The following is a 21,169-nucleotide window of genomic DNA, read 5'->3' as shown; positions in this document are numbered from 1 at the left end:
CCCAGTATCCTGTCTTCAGACAGTGGCCAGTGCCAGGTGCCCCAGAGGGAATGAACAGAACAGGTAATCACCAAGTAATCCATTCCCTTTTGCCCATTCCCAGCTTCTGGCAAACAGAGGCTAGGGACACCATCCCTGCCCATCCTGGCTAAAAGCCATTGATGGTGATGGACCGAGCCTCCATTAATTTAACTAGCTCTTTTTTTAACCCTGCTATAGTCATGGCCTTCACAACATCCTCTGGCAAAGAGTCCCACGGGTTGACTGTGCATTGTGTGAAAAAATACTTCCTTTTGTTTGTTTTAAACCTGCTGTCTATTAATTTCATTTTGTGACCCATAGTTCTTCTGTTATAAGGAGTAAATAACACTTTCTCCATACCAGTCATGATTTTATAGACCTCAGTCATATCCACCCTGAGTCATCTCTTTTCCAAGCTGAAAAGTCCCTGTTTTATTAATCTCTCCTCAGTTCCATATCCCTAATAATTTTTGTTGCCCTTTTCTGAACCTTTCCGATTCCAATATATCTTTTTTGAGATGGGGTGACCACATCTGCATGCAGTGTTCAAGATGTGGGTGTACCATGGATTTATATAGAGGCTATATGATATTTTCTGTCTTATCTATCCCTTTCTTAATGATTCCCAACATTCTGTTCGCTTTTTTGACTGCCACTGCACATTGAGAAAAGGAGTACTTGTGGCACCTTAGAGACTAACAAATTTATTTGAGCATAAGCTTTCAAGAGCTACAGCTCACTTCATCGGATGCATTCAGTAGCTCACGAAAACTTATGCTCAAATAAATTTGTTAGTCTCTAAGGTGCCACAAGTCCTCCTTTTTTTTTTTGCGGATACAGACTAACACAGCTGCTACTCGGAAACCTGTCACTGCACATTGAGTGGATGTTTTCAGAGAACTATGCACAATGACTGCAAGATCTCTTTCTTGAGTGATAACAGCTAATTTAGACTCCATCATTTTATATGTGTAAGCAGGGCCTGAATGAATGCTTCCCAGAGAAGCTAGCTGGGAGGGGGAGATACTGTGGGGAGGGGTTATGTAAATACAGTTTGCTCTTGCTCTGTTTACATATTCAGCGGAATACAGTGGTGTCATCAAACTGGTGTTGGGTACAAATCACTGTAGTACTGAATGTGGGGTAGTGAAATATGGTTACCAATGTTGTAATTGTTGTAGGAATAGAGGAAAGCAGGACTGGGCACCCTCCATTAAAAGAACATCGTTAAAGCAGGGGCTCGAATGTCAGAGCCCTGTGAAAGTAAGTGGGGGTGGGTGGAGGGATAGGAGTCTCTTTATTTAGTCAGGAGGCTGTACAACCTCCTTTCCTTCCACCAACCTGGATTAACCTAGTCTTCCCCACTGTTCAAAGAATAGGGCTAAATAGGATACATTAGGAGCCTCTTTGGTTACCTTAATTGTTTAATTAGAGCAATGATTGGTAGGACAGTGTTTCTGCCCTGCCTGCTAAAATCACTGAGAGCTGTAATCACTTGAGATGGAGCAGTGTTTCTGCCCAGCCAGCAAAAGAGCTGAAAATCAGTGGGAGACTGATGTGCAGAGGTCACAGCAGAGAGGCAGAAGGTGACTGACTGACTGATAGCTGGCAAGTGAGTGACCAACAGGGTAGCGGCACAGTGAGCAGCGGCAGAGAGGCACGATGAGCGGCCAGCAGAGTAACTGGTGGAGGGGCATGGTGAGAGTAGTGAGCAGCCGGTGGAGGGGCATGATGAGAGTAGTGAGCAGCCAGCAGAGCAAGATGCTTCTTTATCGCCCACCCAGTGGCGGAGGTGTACTCTGCAGATGCACCTCTGAACTCTGGGTCTGCACTGACCAAGGACAGTAATTGTGAGTGGGGTGCAGAGAAGGGTCGGACGTGACAAAGCCCTGGCTGGGATGATTTAATTGGGGACTGGTCCTGCTTTGAGCAGGGGGTTGGACTAGATGACCTCCTGAGGTCCCTTCCAACCCTGATAGTCTATGATTCTATGTGAAAGGAACTTTTGGGTTGCTAGACTTAAGAACCTGAGGGGAAAAGGGCACTGCCCAACCTACTTGGGGGTGGGTCTTTTAGTCATGGTTTATGTTTATGAACCCTGTTTGTGGTGTTTTCCCAAATTAACTCCAAGTTACTTCCCTCCTTTTATTAAAAGTTTCTTTTCTCCACTCGGACTCTGTGCTTGCGAGTGAGGAAGTATTGCCTCTCTGAGGCACCCAAGGGTGGTGTGTAATTTTCCCAGGTTACTGGGTGGGGGCCTGAGCCGGTTCTGTGTTGTATCGATGGAAAGAAACCCCTAGATTTTGAACCCAGCCCTGGTTGCTACGGGCTCCACCTGGCAGAAGGGTTACATATGTATAGTTGGGATTATGTTTTCCAATGTGCATTACTTTGTATTTATCAACATGGAATTTCATCTGTCATTTTGTTGCCCAGTCACCTAGTTTTGAGAGATCCTTTTGTAGCTCTTCACAGTCTGCCTAGGACTTAACTATCTTGAGTAATTTTTTATCATCTGCAAATTTTACCACCTCACTGTTTACCCCTTTTTCCAGATCATTTATGAATATGTTGAATAGGAATGGTCCCAGTACAGACCCCTGGGGGATACCACTATATACCTCTCTCCATTCTGAAAACTGACCTTTTATTCCTACCCTTTGTTTCTTATCTTTTAACCAGTTACCAGTCCATGAGAGGACCTTCCCTTTTATCCCATGACAGATTATTTTGCATAAGAGCCTTTGGTGAGGGAACTTGTCAAACGCTTTCTGAAAATCTAAGTACACTATATCCACTAGATTCCCCCTTGTCCACATGCTTTTTGACCCCCCTCAAAGAATTCTAGTAGATTGGTGAGGTATGATTTCCGTTTACAAAAACCATGTTGACTCTTCCCCAACAAATTATGTTCATCTATGTGTCTGACAATTTTGTTCTTTACTATCGTTTCAACTAATTTGCCCGGTACTGAAGTCAGGCTTGTAATTGCCGGGATCACCTTTGGAGCCCTTTTTAAAAATTGGCATCACATTAGCTATCCTATGGTCATTTGGCACAGAAGCTGATTTAAATGATAGTTTACAGACTACAGGTAGTAGTTCTGCAATTTCACATTTGAGTTCCTTCAGAACTCTTGGGTGAATACCATCTGGTCCTGGTGACTTATTGCTGTTTAGTTTATCAATTTGTTCCAAAACCTCCTCTGGGATAAACCTCAATCTGGGACAATTCCTCAGATTTGTCACCTAAAAAGAATGGCTCAGGTTTGGGAATCTCCCTCACATCCTCAGCTGTGAAGACCGATGCAAAGAATTCATTTAGTTTCTCCGCAATGGCCTTATCATCCTTGTTTCTTTAGCATCTCAATTGTCCAGGGGTTGTTTAGCAGGCTTTCTGGTTCTGATGAACTTACAATTTCCTATTACTTTTTGAGTCTTTAGCTAGCTGTTCTTCAGATTCTTTTTTGGCCTTCCTAATTATATTTTTACACTTCATTTGCCAGAGTTTATGCTCCTTTCTATTTTTCTCACTAGGATTTAACTTCCACTTTTTAAAGGATGCCTTTTTGCCTCTCACTGCTTCTTTTACTTTCTTGTTTAGCCACAGTGGCACTTTTTTGATTCTCTTACTGTTTTTTTTAATTTGGGGTATATAGTTAAGGCTCTATTATCGTGTCTTTAAAAAGTTTCCATGCAGCTTGCAGGGATTTTACTTTTTCCGCTTTACCTTTTAATTTCTGTTGAACTAACTTCCTCATTTTTGTGTAGTCCCCCTTTCTGAAATTAAATGCTACAATGTTGGGCCCCTGTGGTGTTTTCCCCGCCACAGGGATGTTAAATTTAATTATATTATGGTCACTATTACCAAGCAGTCCAGCTATATTCACCTCTTGGACCTGATCCTGTATTCCATTTAGGACTAAATCAAAAATTGCCTCTCCTCTTGTGGGCTCCAGGACTAGCTTCTCCAAGAAGCAGTCATTTAAGGCAAGTCTCCGCGCTGCAGGCCAGAAGCCCCGAGCCTCAGCACCCTTCCCCCCTGCAGCTCCCAGGCAGAGGGGCAATCAGCAAAGATCCACATGCTGCCCCTGCCCCCAGCGCTGGCTCCACAGCTCCCATTTGCCGGGAACTGCAGCCAATGGGAGCTGCGGAGGCTGTATGCACTGCACAGAGCCCCCTGGCCCCTGCACCTAGGGGCCAGTGCCAGACATGCTGGCATTTACCAAGATGGTAGAGCTGGGATAATTCTCACCCCCCACCTGAAGGAGAACACCTTTCATGTTGTGCAGCTGGACATACAGGCAGCAGGATGAACTGGAGAGGAGGTTTTGAACCCAGCAGCACTTTCCCCTGGAGGATTATGGGAAAGTTAGGCATCTAATTATCATCATCACTGAAGGGGAAATATTTATTACCTTCATCTGCTCCTGCCCATCCAGCCTCTAAACTCCTATGCCCCTCCCCATCCACCAAGAACCTGAGGGGAGAGATTCTCCTCAATTACCCCCTTCATTCAGCAAAATCTGCTGGCTCTCCTGGGGTTGGTGCAATTTCCTACTCTATGTGCAGCACAAATAATGTGTGAGCTAGAAAGGTGGCTGACAGAGAACCACCTGGGCAGCTGTTGAAAGCAAAAGCCTACAGCACCCAGTATTACCAGGAAGTCTCCTATCCAAGTGCTAACCAGGCGCAGTCCTGCTTCTCAAGTGCATTTGGCCTGCTATGGCCAGAGACCCCCTCAGTTTTAACATTTGCCCTGTGCAGACTGATCATACCTCTCCCCTGCCACTCACACAGCTACAAGCAGCACACCCAAAACAACTCTGTGATAAATGAAGTGGGGAAGGGGTAGCTCCATTTTATGGACACCCAGCCAGCCAGTTAGCTATAAAGTCCCTCTTGGTGGCGGTTTGCTTTACCTGTAAAGGGTTAAAAAGTTCCCCAGGTAAAGAAAAGGGAGTGGGCACCTGGCCAAAAGAGACAATGGGAAGGCTAGAACTTTTTAAAATGGGGAAAAAAGCTTTCCCTTTGTCTCTCCGGGCTGAAGAGATGGGGGCAGCTGAAATGCTGTGTAAAGTTTGGACCAGTTATGAAAATTCATCATCCATACCTAGAAGGATTAATTGGGACAGGGAATGTTTAGATAGACGCGATTAGGGTTATTTCTTTTATTTTTTGTAAGGCTTGTGGACTCCTCTGTAGTAACCCCAGATGCTTTTGTTTGCTTATAACCTTTAAGCTGAACTCCCAAGAAAGCTATTTTGGGTGCTTAATTTTTGGAATTGCTCTTTTAAAATCTAACAAAAGTCTAAGTTCCAGATGTATTTTCTTCCTTTTCATTTTTAATAAAATTTACCTTTTTAAAGAACCTGATTGGTTTTTGTGTCTTAAAAGGTCTGAGCATATGTTTATCAATTAGCTGGAGGTAACAGATGGGTTTCCCTTTCGTTTGTTTTCTTCTTGGCTTCCCCAAGGAAGGGGTGGAAAAGCCAAGGGGCCTCAAAGAAAACTTCCCAAGTGAGTTTTTCCAGGATTTGCAAGAGGCAGTTTTTCACTTGGGTGGTGGCAGCATTTACCAAGCCAAGGACAGAGAAAAGCTGTAAACTTGGGGTTTTAATACAAGCCTGAAGTGGCAAGTATTAATTTTTAAAATCCTTGCGGGCTCGAAGTGCCAGAGTGGGGAATCAGCCTTGACAAACTCACTTGTTCTTTTTACTCACACACATTACACTTGCCTCACACATTTGCCACATACAATATGCTTCACAACTGCAACAATGGTTCAAGACATACAGCTCTTGGCTACATTTCACTGCCTAAACGAACTGAAGGAACAGATACGGGGAACATTACATGGCTACTTTAAAAAACCTCATACATGCTAATCACCATCTGTCAAGGCTGAATCCCCACTCGGTCACGCCGAGTGCAGAAGATGGAGGCCTGCAAGGATTCTAAAAATTAATACTTGCCGCTCCAGCCTTGTATTAAACTACCAAGGTTACAGCTTTTCTCTGACCTTGGCTTGATAAACACTGGCACCACCCAAATGCAAAAAAAAACCCTTTGAACCCAGGAAGGAACACTTGGGAATTCTTTCCTTTGGGGTACCCTCAAGCCCTTTCACCCTCGCTCCAGGGAAGAGCTGAGAAAGAAAACAAAGGAAATTAGCTGTGGCTACCAGCTAATCAAACAACATGTACAAACCTCTTAGGACACCAAAAATCCAATCCTGTTCTTTAAAAAGGTAAATTTTATTAAAAACAAAAAGGAAAAAATTACATCTGGAACTTAGGCTTTTTGCTAGATCTTACAAGAAACAATTACAAAAATTAAGCTGGCTGGGTGTTCTTAAAAGGGAGCTACCTACCCCCTCCCCCCCCCCCACACACCATTTATTACACCATCCCAGTCCTCCTGGTGCCCACTAGAAAGAGTTTCCTTGAATAAAAGTCCTCTTTCTCCCACAAACCAGGATCGATTAGAAGAGCTGAGAGGCGGTGGGTTGTTCCGTGCCACCGTCCAAGCTCTCTGGAGGCTTTCCTCTGCTTCCTGTTCGGTCTGGAACTGTTCCCTTGATGCCGGAGACATCAGTTCCTCATTGGATTGTGGACCTGGGCTTGGTCCCTCTGGAAGCGATGCAGGGAATGAGGCTGTTTCTGTGGACGGTGAACCGCTCTCCACTGGTGCACTAGGTTGGGGTTCAGGCTCTGGCTGAGCCTCTTGCGCAGGTTTAGCTGCTGCTGCCAGTGCAGGCTCGGTGGTGCCCTCTGGTGTTGGAGCTGTAGATGGGGTTGCAAGCGCTGGACTCAGTGCTTGTTGCTTCGCTCATTCCAGTTCTGGGACTGTCTTTGGCTGGGTCTCTGGGACTGGATCCACTACGGCCGTTGCAGTCGTTGGCAGGGGATCCGGTTCCATCACCTCAGTCTGGGTCTCTGGTATCACAGACAGGGCCCTGGTAGAAGGCTCAGGAACAGAGCTAGGTGTGACAGCTCGCTTAGCCTGGCTGTGGGTGACCATTCCCACCCTCTGGGCTAGCTTCACATGGTTGGCCAAGTCTTCCCCCAGCAGCATGGGAATGGGATAATCATCATAGACTGCAAAAGTCCACATTCCTGACCAGCCCGTGTACTGGACAGGCAACTCTACTGTAGGCAAGTTTAAAGATTTTGACATGAAGGGTTGAATCGTCACTTGGGCCTCTGGGTTGATGAATTTGGGGTCCACTAAGGATTGGTGGATAGCTGACACCTGTGCTCCAGTGTCCCTCCATGCTGTAACCTTCTTCCCGCCCACACTCACAGTTTAGCTTCACTCTGAGGGTACCTGGGAGGCATCTGGGCCTGAGGACTTTGGTGTGACTCCGGTACAATGAACTGCAATCTGTTGGGGTTCTTGGGGCAGTTGGCCTTCACATGCCCCACCTCATTTCATTTAAAACCTTGCCCAGCTGACTGGTCACTGGGGCGAGGTGGGTTGCTAGAGACTGGTATGGGATGATGATAAGGGGTTTGGGTTTTTCCTTGGGATGTAGGTGGGGCCTTGGGCTGCCCCCGGTGATAGGGTGTTGTCTCGGGTTGCCCCTTCTGACAGCCGCTCCAACTGCTACTAGTTTTTTCTTTTCCGCCACCTTCACCCATTTGGTTCCAATCTCTCCCGCCTCGGTTACCATTTTGGGCTTCCGTTTTGGGGGGAGGGATAGCTCAGTGGTTTGAGCATTGGCCTGCTAAACCGAGGGTTGTGAGTTCAATCCTTGAGGGGGCCATTTTGGGATCTGGGGCAAAAATTGGGGATTGGTCCTGCTTTGAGCAGTGGGGTTGGACTAGATGACCTCTTGAGGTCCCTTCCAACCCTGATATTCTATGATTCCCATCGAGGATGTATCTTTCTATTTCCTCAGGAACACCCTCTAAGAACTTCTCCATTTGCATGAGGAGAGACAGATCTTCCTGAGATTTAATGCTTGCTCCTGATATCCAGGCATCTCAATTTTTTACGATGTGGTAGGCGCGTCGGGAAACTGCCACATTCGGTTTCCACTTTCGGGCTCTGAACCGCCGACGGGCCTGCTCGGGTGTTAGCCCCATTCTGATTCTGGCCTGTTTTTTAAAAAGTTCATAACTGTTCATGTGTTCCTTAGGCATTTCCGCTGCCACCTCTGCTAAGGGTCCACTGAGCTGCGGCCTCAGCTCCACCATGTACTGGTCTGTAGAGATGCTGTACTCAAGGCAGACCCTTTCAAAATTTTCTAAGAAGGCCTCTGTATCATCGCCTACCTTGTAGGTGGGGAACTTTCTGGGATGGGAAGCGGTACCTGGAGAAGGATTGCTAGGGTTGTCTGGTATATTTTGCTTAGCCCTTGCCGTCTCTAACTCCAGTTCATGCTTCCTCTCTCTTTCCCTCTCCTCCTGAGCATGCTTCTGGGCCTCCCACTGGGCCTCCATAGCTCTCTCGTGGGCAGCCTCTTCTCTGGCTGTTTCTGCCTCCCTAGCAGCTTTTTCTCTGGCCACTTGTGCATTGAGTTCCAACTGTCTTTCATGTTCCTTCTGTCTTTCCTCAGCTTCAAATCTGGCTAATTCCAGTTTTTTCTGGACGTAACTTTCTGTCATCCTAGCCTTTCTGCACTTAGCCTAGCTTAACCCAAGAGCTAGAAAGAAAAAAACACACAGCTTGTGAATTCCCTTGCAGGATTTAACTATTCTGCCCTGAGGCAGAGGAAAAAAACTCCAGCTGCTCTCAGCTAAAAGAAAAAAAAAATGTCCTTTAAAGAAAAAAACCTCCCTGCTTTCCAAGCAGCCAAAAGAAAAAAAAAAGTCCTTTTAATATCCTGAGGTTTGTGCTTCTGGTTCAAAATGATCCCATTGCTCTGCCATCATGTCAGGGTTCCCTCCCCACTCTGAACTCTAGGGTACAGATGTGGGGACCTGCATGAAAGACCCCCTAAGCTTATTTCTACCAACTTAGGTTAAAAACTTCCCCAAGGCACAAATCCCTCCTTGTCCTTGGATGGGTACTGCTGCCACCACCAAGTGAGTTAGACAAAGATTCAGAAAAGAACCACTTGGAGTTCCTGTTTCCCTAAAATATCCCTCCAAGCCCCTTCACCCCCTTTCCTGGGGAGGCATGAGAATAATCTACCAACCAAATAGGTAAACCAGATTCTTAAAAAACAGAATTTTATTATAAAGGGAAAAAAAGGAAAAGAAGCACCTCTATAAAATCAGGATGGAAGATAACTTTACAGGGTAATCAGATTCAAAACACAGAGGATTCCCCTCCCAGCAAAACTTTAAAGTTACAAAAAAACAGGGATAAACCTCCCTCTTAGCACAGGGAAAATTCGCAAGCTAAAAATAAAAGATAATATAATGCGCCTTGCCTTATTTACTTACTCTTTTTGCAATATTGAGACTCATTTTAGGATGATTTTAGGAGAAGGAGTTTTCTTACCTGATGCTTCTCTGCTTTCCCAGGGAACACACAAAACAAAGAGCACAAACAAAAGCCTTCCCCCCCATCCAGATTTGAAAGTATCTTCTTTCCCCATTGGTCCTTTTGGTCAGGTGCCAACCAGGTTATTTGAGCTTCTTAACCCCTTACAGGTAAGGAGGAATTCGAAGCTACCCTTAGCTGTATGGTTATGACAAGGCTTGCACATACTGCAAGATAATGCACAAAGTGTTTACAATGCTCACAAAAGCAGTGTGCAGCTGAGCAGGCTCCATGCTTGCTGTGCTATGGTGTTTGCACGGATAACCCAGGAAAAAAGGTACGAAATGATTGTTTGCCCTTGCTTTCAGGGAGGGAGGGGTAACTGACGACATGTACCCAAAACCACCAGCAACAATGTTTTTGCCCCATCAGGCATTGGGAGCTTAACCCAGAATTCCGATGGGCAGCAGGAACTACCCACAGTGCACCACTCTGAGAGTCGATGCTAGCCACGGTATTGAGGATGCACTCCACCGACCTAATGTGCTTAGTGGGGACATGCACAATTGACTGAGGGCAGGGATAGCTCAATGGTTTGAGCATTAGCCTGCTAAACCCAGGGTTGTGAATTCAATCCTTGAGGGGGGCCATTTAGGAATCTGGGGCAAAAATTGCGGATTGGTCCTGCTTTGAGCAGGGGGTTGGACTAGATGACCTCCTGAGGTCCCTTCCAAACCTGATATTCTATGACTGTATAAAATCAGTTGCTAAAGATCGACTTCTATAAAATTGACCTAATTTTCTAGTGTAGACATGCCCTCAGTCTCATCCCTGCTTTCCCTACCACTCACAGCACATGCTGCAGAGCATGTCACTATACATACACACAGCACAACTCACATGTGCTGCATTTGCCAACCTGCTCTCCACATTCCCTAATCACCGTGCACAATGTGCTTCACAATGACAATTTGCAGCTCTTGGCTATAGTTCACCTCCAAAATAAGGCTGTCTGTTTTGGTTGGACATATTCCAGGAGGTTTCATCGCATGACAATCTAATTAAAGATTAATCTTTAATTCCAGCAGACTCCAGGACAATCCTGGAGGACTGGCAACCCTACTTCTAAACCAACTGCACAAACAGTGGGCAAGACCCTTCAATACTCTGCAGCGTTGTACTTCAAAACAATCCCTCCCCCTCCTCAAACCCCCGCAACCTAATTCAAGACATACACATGATTAATGTGGCTTGCTCCATACCGTCCCATATATTTCACCCACCATACACACAATTCATAGTGCTTGCTCCATGCCCTCTAGAATTAACACACTTACACACACCTACACACCCACACACACCCCTCTTCCACCCCGGTGAACACAGAGGTCTACACATGGCTGATTACCCCATAAAAACCACAACACACACATTGCAGTCCCTTCACTCACACACAATTCTCTGCCCCACCCCACAAAAACATCCACACACAATAAATGTTGTTTGATCCAGTTCCTCCCTAAAACATCCCTCACACACACCCCTCCCCAACTACACCCACCCACACAGTGCAGACCCCGCAACCTCACAGTTCATACACACAGACATGTATTGTATAATGCCTTCCCTCCCTCTCTCTCTCTCTCACACACACACATACACGCAGACAAATTAGTACAACCTGCAGCTCCCTACACTCAATTCATACACACCCTCTGCAGACCCATCCCTGCACAGTTCTGTCTCTCTCACACACAACCCTTGCTGCTGCCTACTGCATTTCCTCCATATTTAAGGCTAAGATTTAGTCATGGGTATTCTTAGTAAGAGTCATGGACAGATCATGGCAATAAACGAAAATTAATGGCCCCTGACCTGTCCATGACTTTTACTATAAATACCCCTGACTAAATCTCAGTTGCTCCTAGGGTGGTGCTGCTCTGGGGGACCCTGCGGGCCAACGGCTGGCTCCTGCTCCAGGGACCGACTGCCTTCAGCCACCCGCTGCTCCAAGGCCCCCCAGGGACCGCTCTCCAATGGTCTCCGGGGCTGCCACTCTGGTCGCCCCCAGGACCACCCACTGGTCATGGCTCAGGCCGATCCCGAGACCACTGGTGCTCTGGAGGTCCCCGGGCCGTCCCTGGGACCGCTGCTTGGCTGGTGTGATGAAGTGGGACTGTTCTTAATGTTTCCTCTGAATAGTGTGGGGGTGCCTCAGTTTCCCCTATGCAGTTCTTAAGTATCTAGGTGGTGGGGTAAGGGTGTATGATCATTGCAGAGCCCTAGAGGGCAGGTGTGTGCAGGGGTCTGGACAGAGAGAATGGCCAACACCCTGTTTCCTGGCAACTGATGGCCTGGCCCTTCCCCCCTGCAAGGTGAGAGCTAAAGGATTGGAGAACAAAGGAATCAGGTGACCTCCTGGCCCGGGAAAGGGGAAAGCCCAGAGGAGGAGAGGCTGGAGGGAGTTTCAGTTTCAGGCTGGCTGGGGACATGGAGTGAAGTTAGACCATGTTTCTGTCGTCTAATAAACCTCTGTTTTACTGGCTGGCTGAGAGTCACGTCTGACTGCGGAGTTGGGGTGCAGGACCCTCTGGCTTCCCCAGGAGCCTGCCTAGGTGGACTTGTTGTGGGAAGCGCACTGAGGGGCAGAGGATGCTGAATGCTCTGAGGTCAGACCCAGGAAGGTGGAAGCTGTGTGAGCTTTGTGTCCTGCAGACAGTCTGCTCACAGAAAGGAGACTTCCCCAGAGTCCTGCCTGGCTTCATAGGGAGCAATTCCAGAGCATCGCCCAGGGACTCCACCACAACTGCTGGTCCCTGAGGCCAACTGCCCCCGGGGCTGCCCAAGCAGTGACTGGTACAGCTGGCCCTGGGGCCACTCCAGCAATGGCCAGTGCAGTTGGCCCCAGGGCCAGCCACACTGGCCGCTGCAGCTGTGGAAGTCACGGAATCTGTGAATTCCATGACCTCCATGATAGACTCACAGCCATAATTAACACATCCCTTACATACTCTGCACCACATACACACACCACTCCGCACACAATTTATACATCCTACACACTATCGTCCCCCTTGCACCCAACTCTCATATACTGCATTCCTGCTCTTCCACAATTGATGCATCCCCACACACTTTGCAAACCTCCTCCTCCTCTGCACCCACTTATTCCTGCCCCAGAGAAGAAAGCAAGGGAGCGGTAGGACCTCCAGTGGAGGGAGATGGAGAAGAAAGAGGGGAATTTGAAGGGAGGCAGTGGTTATGTTCTCCTTGACAAGAGCTTTCCTCTGCAAGCAGGTAATATTTCCAGATCTGCGTGCAGCATACCAGCTGCTTTTGACTGGAAATGGAGGGGGGGGAAAGGAGGAAGCAAGAGAATTTGTGAGGTAGAAAAGTGGGTTCGAGAGGTGACTGCACAGGTGGGTTTTAGAAGTGTAGCCAAAAGCCTACAGCACCAGGTATTCCCAGTCAGTTTCCTATCCAAGTACTAACCAGGTCTGATGCTGCTTGGTTTAGAGATCAGACAAGATTGGGTGCATGGACCTGGCTGCCTCAGCTTTTAACTTTGCCCCTTTTCAGCCTGATTTCGGCCTCTCCCCTGCCACTCACACAGTGCCCACTGCAGGACACATTGCGACACACACACACAAAAATCTCACTTGTTCTCCTTACCCATGCACATGCCCCATTCTTTACACACTTCCACATATACCAGACTTCAGAACTGCAACAACAATGGCTCAAACACATTTCTTTGCAGCTCTTGGCTACAGTCCACCGCCTAAACCAGCTCTAGGAACAAATCCTGGACAAGACTCAGACCTGTCAATAGCCGACATGACTTCAATTAAAAAAAAAAAAAAATCTCATACACAATCCAAACCCACTGCATCCTTCAGACCTATTACAGGATGCACACAATTAATGCTGCCCTGCTCCATTCCCTATTTTAGTCTATGCAGGTTCTTATACCATGCTCTTCACCATGGTATCTGAGCACCTTCCAGCAGTGCATAAAACAGTGTCACTGCACATGTCACACATTGGTTGTTCTCTGATCCTCTCCCCAGAGGAAGAAGCATGTGCAGTGGAGTGTCTTCTTTTGATAGCCTGGGGGTGGGGTGGAGGAGGGTTCTTGTTTCTGTTACATAACTATACCGTTGCAATGTGTTTATGGGACAGGAGGCAGGTCAAAGAAATGGACCTTGCACTTGGAGCAGAACATGAGGAGGTTTGGGGTGGCCTGTAGTTGCTGGGGGAATTCACTCTAGTGTCTTGGACCAGCCCCCAGGAAAACTCTCCCTCCCACACAGATGGCCTTTACTCTGACTATTGAGAGCTCCATTATGCTAGAGGAGCATAGTCAGTGTTGCCAACTCTCATTTGATGAGCCATCAGGAAGGAACAAAACCAATCTCTCTCTCCCTCCTGGGAGGCGTCCGGGGACATAACTGTGACACTACTAGATCAGGTGGTCTTGTCACCTGATACTAAACATTACCTAGGACTTCTTGTAACTTTCCACTGGAAGGAAAGTTTGGAAACAAAGGATTCCTGCCTTATGTAAATCCTATTTAAGGGTGGGGAGGCAGGCAAATGTGGCTCCTCCTCTCCATGGCCTGTCTGCCCAAGAAGAAAGACTGCTAAAGCCAGATGAAGGGAAGGCCGGGGTGGGGGAGGGGGGAGTCCAGACTGAGTCAGGGGTACAGTCTGAAAAGGAATATAACTGGAACTCTGAACCACAGAAACTTTGCAACCTACCTAAATAATATTTAGGGTAAGAAATTACATTTTGTAACCTGTTTCTTTAGTATATTGAGCCTAGCTTGCGTATTCTGCTTTATTTGGTCAGTAATCTGCTTTGTTCTGTCCGTTCTCTCTTATATTCACGTAAAATTCAACTTTTGTAGTTAATAAACTTATTTCTTGATTATAATATAACCCAGTTTATGTAATTTCAAACGGGGGGGAGAAGTTGTGCATATCTCCCGCCACATTGAGGCAGAGGGCAAATTTCAAAAAACCTTTGGGTTTGTACCCCTTAAAGGAAGTGGGCATGTGAGCGCTGAGGGAGCCCTCCCACACAGAGCTGACTTCAGTCTGTGTCTGCAGCAGGATGTGGCCCTACCTGTGTGTGTGCTGCAAGAGGCCCGAGAGCCTAACCCAGCAAAACACTAAAAGGGAATCCAGGCTGATTGAGCAGGTGTGACGTTATTGACATAAACTGTGACCGTATAGATTATTGTTGCAACCACTGTTATATATTTGCAGCAAATATTGTACATGGGTTGTTGTGTGAGGTATCTATGAAGAGGTTATTATTTACTTGTTATGATTATGCTATCTGTATGTATGTACCGTTTTTGAAGTTATGAATATTGGCTATGTACTTGTATCTCAATGTGTTTTGATTCTAAGGGCTTGTCTACATGGGCAATTTACAGCGTTGCAACTTTCTCGCTCCGGGGTGTGAAAAAACACACCTCTGAGCGCAGCAAGTTGCAGTGCTGTAAAGCACCAATGTAGACAGTGCACCAACGCTGGGAGCCGCGTTCCCAGCACTAGTAGCTACGCCCCTCGTGGAGGTGGGTTTTTTTTAGCCGTGACCACACAAGGCATATTAATGCGCTGCCACGGCAGCACTTTAGCATTGCCAGTGTAGACTAGCCCTAAGTAGCCTCAGTGAAGCATTTGGTCAGCTTCTTGAGAAAGGCCTATTCTCAGTAAGTGCCCAGTCAAGAAGCACTTAACTGACAATGAACTTTGGGAGACGCCAATCCACATCTGAGCTTTCCTGGGAACGTTCAAACTAACATGTAGACAATGGCGTCGGCCTGCAAACTGAGTCGTGCATGGACATGTGACTTGCCCATGTGACTCCATCTTGCTGCTGTGATTTTCCACAGTAAGAACAAAGGGGTGTCCTTCCACGGGCAGAGAAGATAAGAGGCCCTGGAAACCCCTCCATCTTGTCTTCAATCCTGCTTCTGACCTCTGGAGAAACCTTGCTACAAACTGAAGCTCTGAACAAAGGACTGAATGACCCATCCCAGCTGTGGATGTACTCCAGAGACTTGATTTGAACCTGCAGTTTATCCCACCACTGCTACAAGCCTGAACCAAAAACTTTGCCATTACTGTATGTAATTGATTACATTTAACCAATTCTAGCTCTCATCTATATCTTTTTCCTTTTATGAATAAACCTCTAGATTTTAGATGGTAAAGGATTGGCAACAGCGTGATTTGTGGGTAAGATCTAATTTGTATAGTGACCTGGGTCTGAGGCTTGGTCCTTTGGGATTGGGAGAACCTTTTTTCTTTTACTGGGGTATTGGTCTTTGTTAGGACATAGATATTCAGGCCTGTCTGCAAAGGCCTATACTTTAAGAATTTAGGTATATGTTTATCATTTATATATAATTTATCATTTAGCTAGTTATAGAGGTATAAAAGAAAGAAAGAATCAAAATCACTGTCTGACTGTATAAGGCCTTTTCTCACTGTGACAGTCTGAGGCCCTGGTCTTAGGCTAAGGCCTTTGGCTAAGCAGCAGAGGCAGCCATAAGCTGGGAAGCAAACAGTCATATCCTCACATTCCAAACTAGCCACATTGAAATAAGGTGCTATTGGGGTGTTAGGAATACAATCCTGTCCTGATAATGCCTATCACCTCCAGAGAAAGGGAAGTGCCTAGAAGATGTAAAAGGAAACTTAGTTTGATAGCATCCTGTCTGGCAAGAACTCACTTATGAATAGCTGGGATGTGAAATCCTCATTTCTGTGTTGTTCTATCATTGTTGTCCCCATTTCCCTATTGTTTGTCTGTATAATCTGTCTGGTTCTGTGATTGTTTCTGCCTGCTGTATAATTAAGTTTGCTGGGTGTAAACTAACTAAGGTGGTGGGCTATAATTGGTTAAATAATCATGTTACAATATGTTAGGATTGGTTAAATTTCAGTAAAATGATTGGTTAAGGTATAGCTAAGCAAAACTCAAGTTTTACTATATAGTCTGCAGTCAATCAGGAAGCGTTGGGTTGGCGGAATTGGAATCATGTTTTGCTAAAGGGGGGAATGGGAACAGGGATGCTGGGAAGAGGGACACTAAGGAAGGAAACTGGAATCATGCTTGCTGGAAGTTCACCCCAATAAACATCGAATTGTTTGCACCTTTGGACTTCGGGTATTGTTTCTCTCTGTTCATGCGAGAAGGACCAGGGAAGTAAGTGGGTGAAGGAATAAGCCTCCTAACAGCCTTCATAACCATTCATTCCAATAATGAGTGGCACTGGTGGTGATACTGTGAAACTGGAGTGTCTAAAGGAATTGCTTGTATGACTTACGGTTAGCCAGTGGGGTAAAACCAAAGTCCTCTCTGTTTGGCTGGTTTGGTGTGCGTTAGAAGTGAAGAAACCCCAGCCTTGGGCTGTAACTGCCCTGCTCGAAGCAATTTGTCCTGAATTGATACTCTCAAAAGTGTCCCACCAAAGGCAGCATCATTACAGCAGAGGAGGCTCAGTTAAATCCCAGCACATCAGAGGGCATCCCAGAAGAGGGGTCCAACCCATCACAGTGGCGTAGTCGAGCAGGATAGTGTGCACAGTTTGTTGCTCTTGGACACTGGTGGTGATTCTAAGTGAGTTTTAAGTGTGGTGACTAGAGAACAGACAAAGTGGTTACTAGCTTGTTATTTTCTGTTTGCTTATTTCGGGCAAGAGAAGTAGGGATAGAAAAATAGGAAAACGAGTGAAGCTACCAAGAAGTTGGAGCTCTACAGGTTGCAGGTAGAGGAAAATGAAAAAATACACCAGAGACAGATAGAATTAAAACATATGGAAATTTAATGAGCAAAAGGCTGCACACCAGAGAGCCAGGGAAGCAAAAAATGCCCAGCCAGATGCAGAAAAAGCCAGACAGAAAGCTGACCGACCATGAGAGAGCCATGGAGATCCAGAAGCAAGCACTGGAGTTGAAAGACAAAGAAACTGAGGCCCAGAAGCAAGCCATGGCACTGAGACACAAAGAAATGACGCATGAACTGGCTGTAATGTAGTGGAGGAGACAGAACCCCCCACCAGGGGACTCCACCTCTCCAAAAATCCACGAGTGGGAGTGAGTGCATATAGTGAATCTGCGGACATTGCTGAATACTTCATCACCTTTGAGAGACTGTGTATGCTCCAGGCAATTCCTGACGATCAAAAGATGACCACTTTGGTTGCAAAATTGACCGGGACAGCTCTGGACATATTCAATAAGATGGCAATGGGTGATGTTTCCAATTATGTTAATTTTAAGGATTTGGTTTTGAAACAGTTTCAGATTACACCTGAAACTTATAGAGTAAAATTTAGAAGCCTTAAGAGAGGGGCTGGATTAAGTAATGTGGCTTATGTGAACCAAATGAGAGATCTACTGGATAAGTGGGTGAGGGGAAAAGCAATTAGAAACTTTGAAGGAATGTGTGATTTGATTGCACAGGAACAGTTCCTGAATATGTCTAGTGATGATGTATAAAAAAAAAAAGAGTTACTCACCTTCTTGTAACTGTTGTTCTTAGAGATGTGTTGTTCATGTCCATTCCAACCAGGTGTGTGCGCGCCAAGTGCACACCAGCTGGAAGATTTTCTCTTAGCAGCGTCCGTAGGGTCGGCCTGGGCGTCCCCTGGAGTGGCACCTTCATGGCACCCAATATAGGGCCCTGCCGACCCTCCGCCCCCTCAGTTCCTTGCCGGCTACTCCAACAGAGGGGTAGGAGGGTGGGTATTGGAATGGACATGAACAGTTACGAGAAGGTGAGTAAGCATTTTTTCTTCTTTGAGTGATTGTTCATGTCCATTCCAACCAGGTGACTCATAAGCCAAAGCTCAGGAGGTGGGGTCAGAGTCATCCACTGATTGGAGCACAGCTCATCCAAAGGCCGCATTGTGTCTGGCCTGTTGTGTAATCACATATTGGGTTGTGAATGTATGTATCGAGGACCATGTAGCTGCCCTGCAGATTTCCTGAGTAGGGACTTGCGCCAGGAATGCTGTAGAGGAGGCCTGGGCCCTGGTGGAGTGAGCAGTAATTGGCAGAGCAGGCACCTTCGCCAGACCGTAACACTCCCGAATGCAGGATGTGATCCATGACAAGATACGTTGAGAAGAGACAGGGATGACTTTCATTCTGTCCACCACAGCCACAAAAAGTTGGATGGACTTCTGGAATGGCTTAGTCCTTTCTACGTAGAAGGCTAGCGCCCTACATACATCCAGTGAGTGAAGCCTGCGCTCCCTATCACAGGAGTGTGGCTTGGGGTAAAACACTGGGAGGAAGATGTCCTGGCTCATGTGGAACTGGGAGACAACCTTAGGGAGAAAGGCCTGGTGAGGTCTGAGTTGGTCCTTGTCCTTATGAAAATCTGTAAGGGGGCTCGGACGTGAGGGCCCTGAGCTCTGACACCCTCCTAGCCGAGGTTATTGCCACAAGGAACACAACCTTGTACGAGAGAGAGAGAGAGCAGGGAGCACGCTGCCAGTGGTTCAAATGGAGGGCCCCTAAGTTAGGAGAGGACCAGATTAAAGTCCCAAACTGGAACAGGCTGACGCGTTTGGGGGAAGAGTCTGTCCAGGCCTTTGAGGAAACGGCTGACCAAGGGGTTTGCAAAGACCGAGAATCCGTCTGCGCCCGGGTGGAAGGTGGAGATGGCAGCTAAGTGGACCCTTATTGATGACAGGGACAGGCCTTGTTTCAGGTGAAGGAGGTAGTCCAGTATGAATGGTATGGGGCGAGCAGTGGCGACTGCCCAGATGGAGAACCTTTTCCACTTGGCAAGGTATGTAGCCCTAGTGGAGGGCTTCCTACTGCCAAGGAGGACTTGCCTGACTTGATCTGAGCAGGTCAGCTCCACGGTGTTTAGCTATGGAGCATCCAGGCCATGAGGTGGAGCGACTCCAGGTTCGGGTGCCGAGTTGGCCGTGGTCCTGCGTGATCTGGTCCAGTATCAAGGTAGCGTGAGCAGTGCCACCACAGACATTTCCAGGAGCGATCTGAACCAATGCTTGCGTGGCCATGCCCGCTATCAGTATGACCCGGTCCCGGTCCCTGCGGATCTTGAGGAGCACCTTGTGGACCAGCGAAATCTGAGGGAATGCATAGAGCAGGTTGCCCCCCACCCCCCATAGGAGAAGGAAAGCATCCATGATGGACCCTGGGCTGTGATTCCTGAAGGAGCAGAAGAGATGACATTTCTTGTTGCAGCGAGTGGCAAACAGGTCTATCTGGGGAGAGCTCCAGAGATAGAAGATTGAGCTCACTAAGTCCGGCCGGAGGGACCATTCGTGGCCGTGAAAGGTCCGGCTGAGGCGGTCTGCCAGCTTGTTCTGCACTCTTGGGAGGTATGACAGCTGCAGCTGTATCGAGTGCTCCATGCAGAAGTCTCACAGCACGAGGGCTTCCTGGCACAGGGGAGAGGAGCGTGCACCCCCCCCAGCCATTTGTTGATATAGAACATCGCCAAGGTGTTGTCTGTGAGGACTGAAATGCACCTGCCTGCTATGCGGGTTTTGAAAACCTGGCATGCCAGGCGAACTGCTCTCAGCTCTCTGACATTGATATGCAGGGCCAGGTCTGCCTGAGACCAGAGGCCTTGAGTACTGAAGCCCCCTAGGTGAGCCCACCAGCCCAGGTCCGAGGCATCTGTCACCGATGAGAGAGACGGCGGAGGGCTGATGAAGGGCACACCCAAACAAACCACCTGTGGGTCAAGTCACCACAGGAGGGAGTCTAACACCGGGCGGGGCAGGGTTACGATGCTGTCCAGCATGTCCTGGGCTGGCCGATACACCGACGCCAGCCAAGACCGAAGTGGGCGAAGTCTGAGTCTGGCATGCTACACTACGTAGGTACATGCAGCCATGTGCCCCATCAGTTTCTCGCTGTGGTCATGGGGAACTGTCTGAGGCCCTATATAATGTCCCCTAGAGAGCGAAATCTGGTCTCCGGGAGGTACGCCCTGACCTGAGTCGAGTCCAGGACTGCACCTATGAACTCTATCCTTTGCACCGGGGACAGAATGGATTTGGCCTCGCTGAGGAGGAGACCTAGTTTGAGAAAGGTCCTTCTTATTAAGTCGTCCTAACCCGCCACTTGGGCTCTGGAGCAGCCTTTGATCAGCCAGTCATTGAGGTATGGAAAAACCTGTATCTGGCGCTTGTGCATGAACACCGCGACAACTGCCATGCATTTGGTGAGGACTCGAGGAACTGCCAACAGGCCGAAAGGGAGGACTGCAAACTGATAGTGGCCGCTGCTCACCACAAACCTGAGGTAGCGTCTGTGATGTGGGATTATTGCAAAGTGAAAATACGCGTCCTTCAAGTTGAGGGCGGCTTACCAGTCCCCTGGATCCAGTGATGGGATAATGGAGGTTAGCAAGACCATGTGGAACTTGAGTCTTTTTACAAACTTGTTGAGCTGCCGCAGGTCCAGGATGGGTCTGAGGTCCCACCCTTGGCTTTCGGTATTAGAAAATACCGGGAGTAGAACCCCTTGCCCCTTAGCTCCCGAGGAACCTCTTCCACTGCCCCCACTGAAAGGAGGGACTTCACTTCTTGAATTAGAAGTTGCTTGTGAGAGGGGTCCCTGAAGAGGGATGGGGAAGGGGGTTGGAGGGGTGAGGGGGTAAAGAATTGGATGGTATATCCCCTCTCTACCATGCAGAGCACCCA

The sequence above is a fragment of the Chelonia mydas genome, chromosome 9 (assembly GCF_015237465.2).
Source record: "Chelonia mydas isolate rCheMyd1 chromosome 9, rCheMyd1.pri.v2, whole genome shotgun sequence".
NCBI lineage: Eukaryota > Metazoa > Chordata > Testudines > Cheloniidae > Chelonia > Chelonia mydas.
This window is presented reverse-complemented; position numbering follows the sequence as displayed.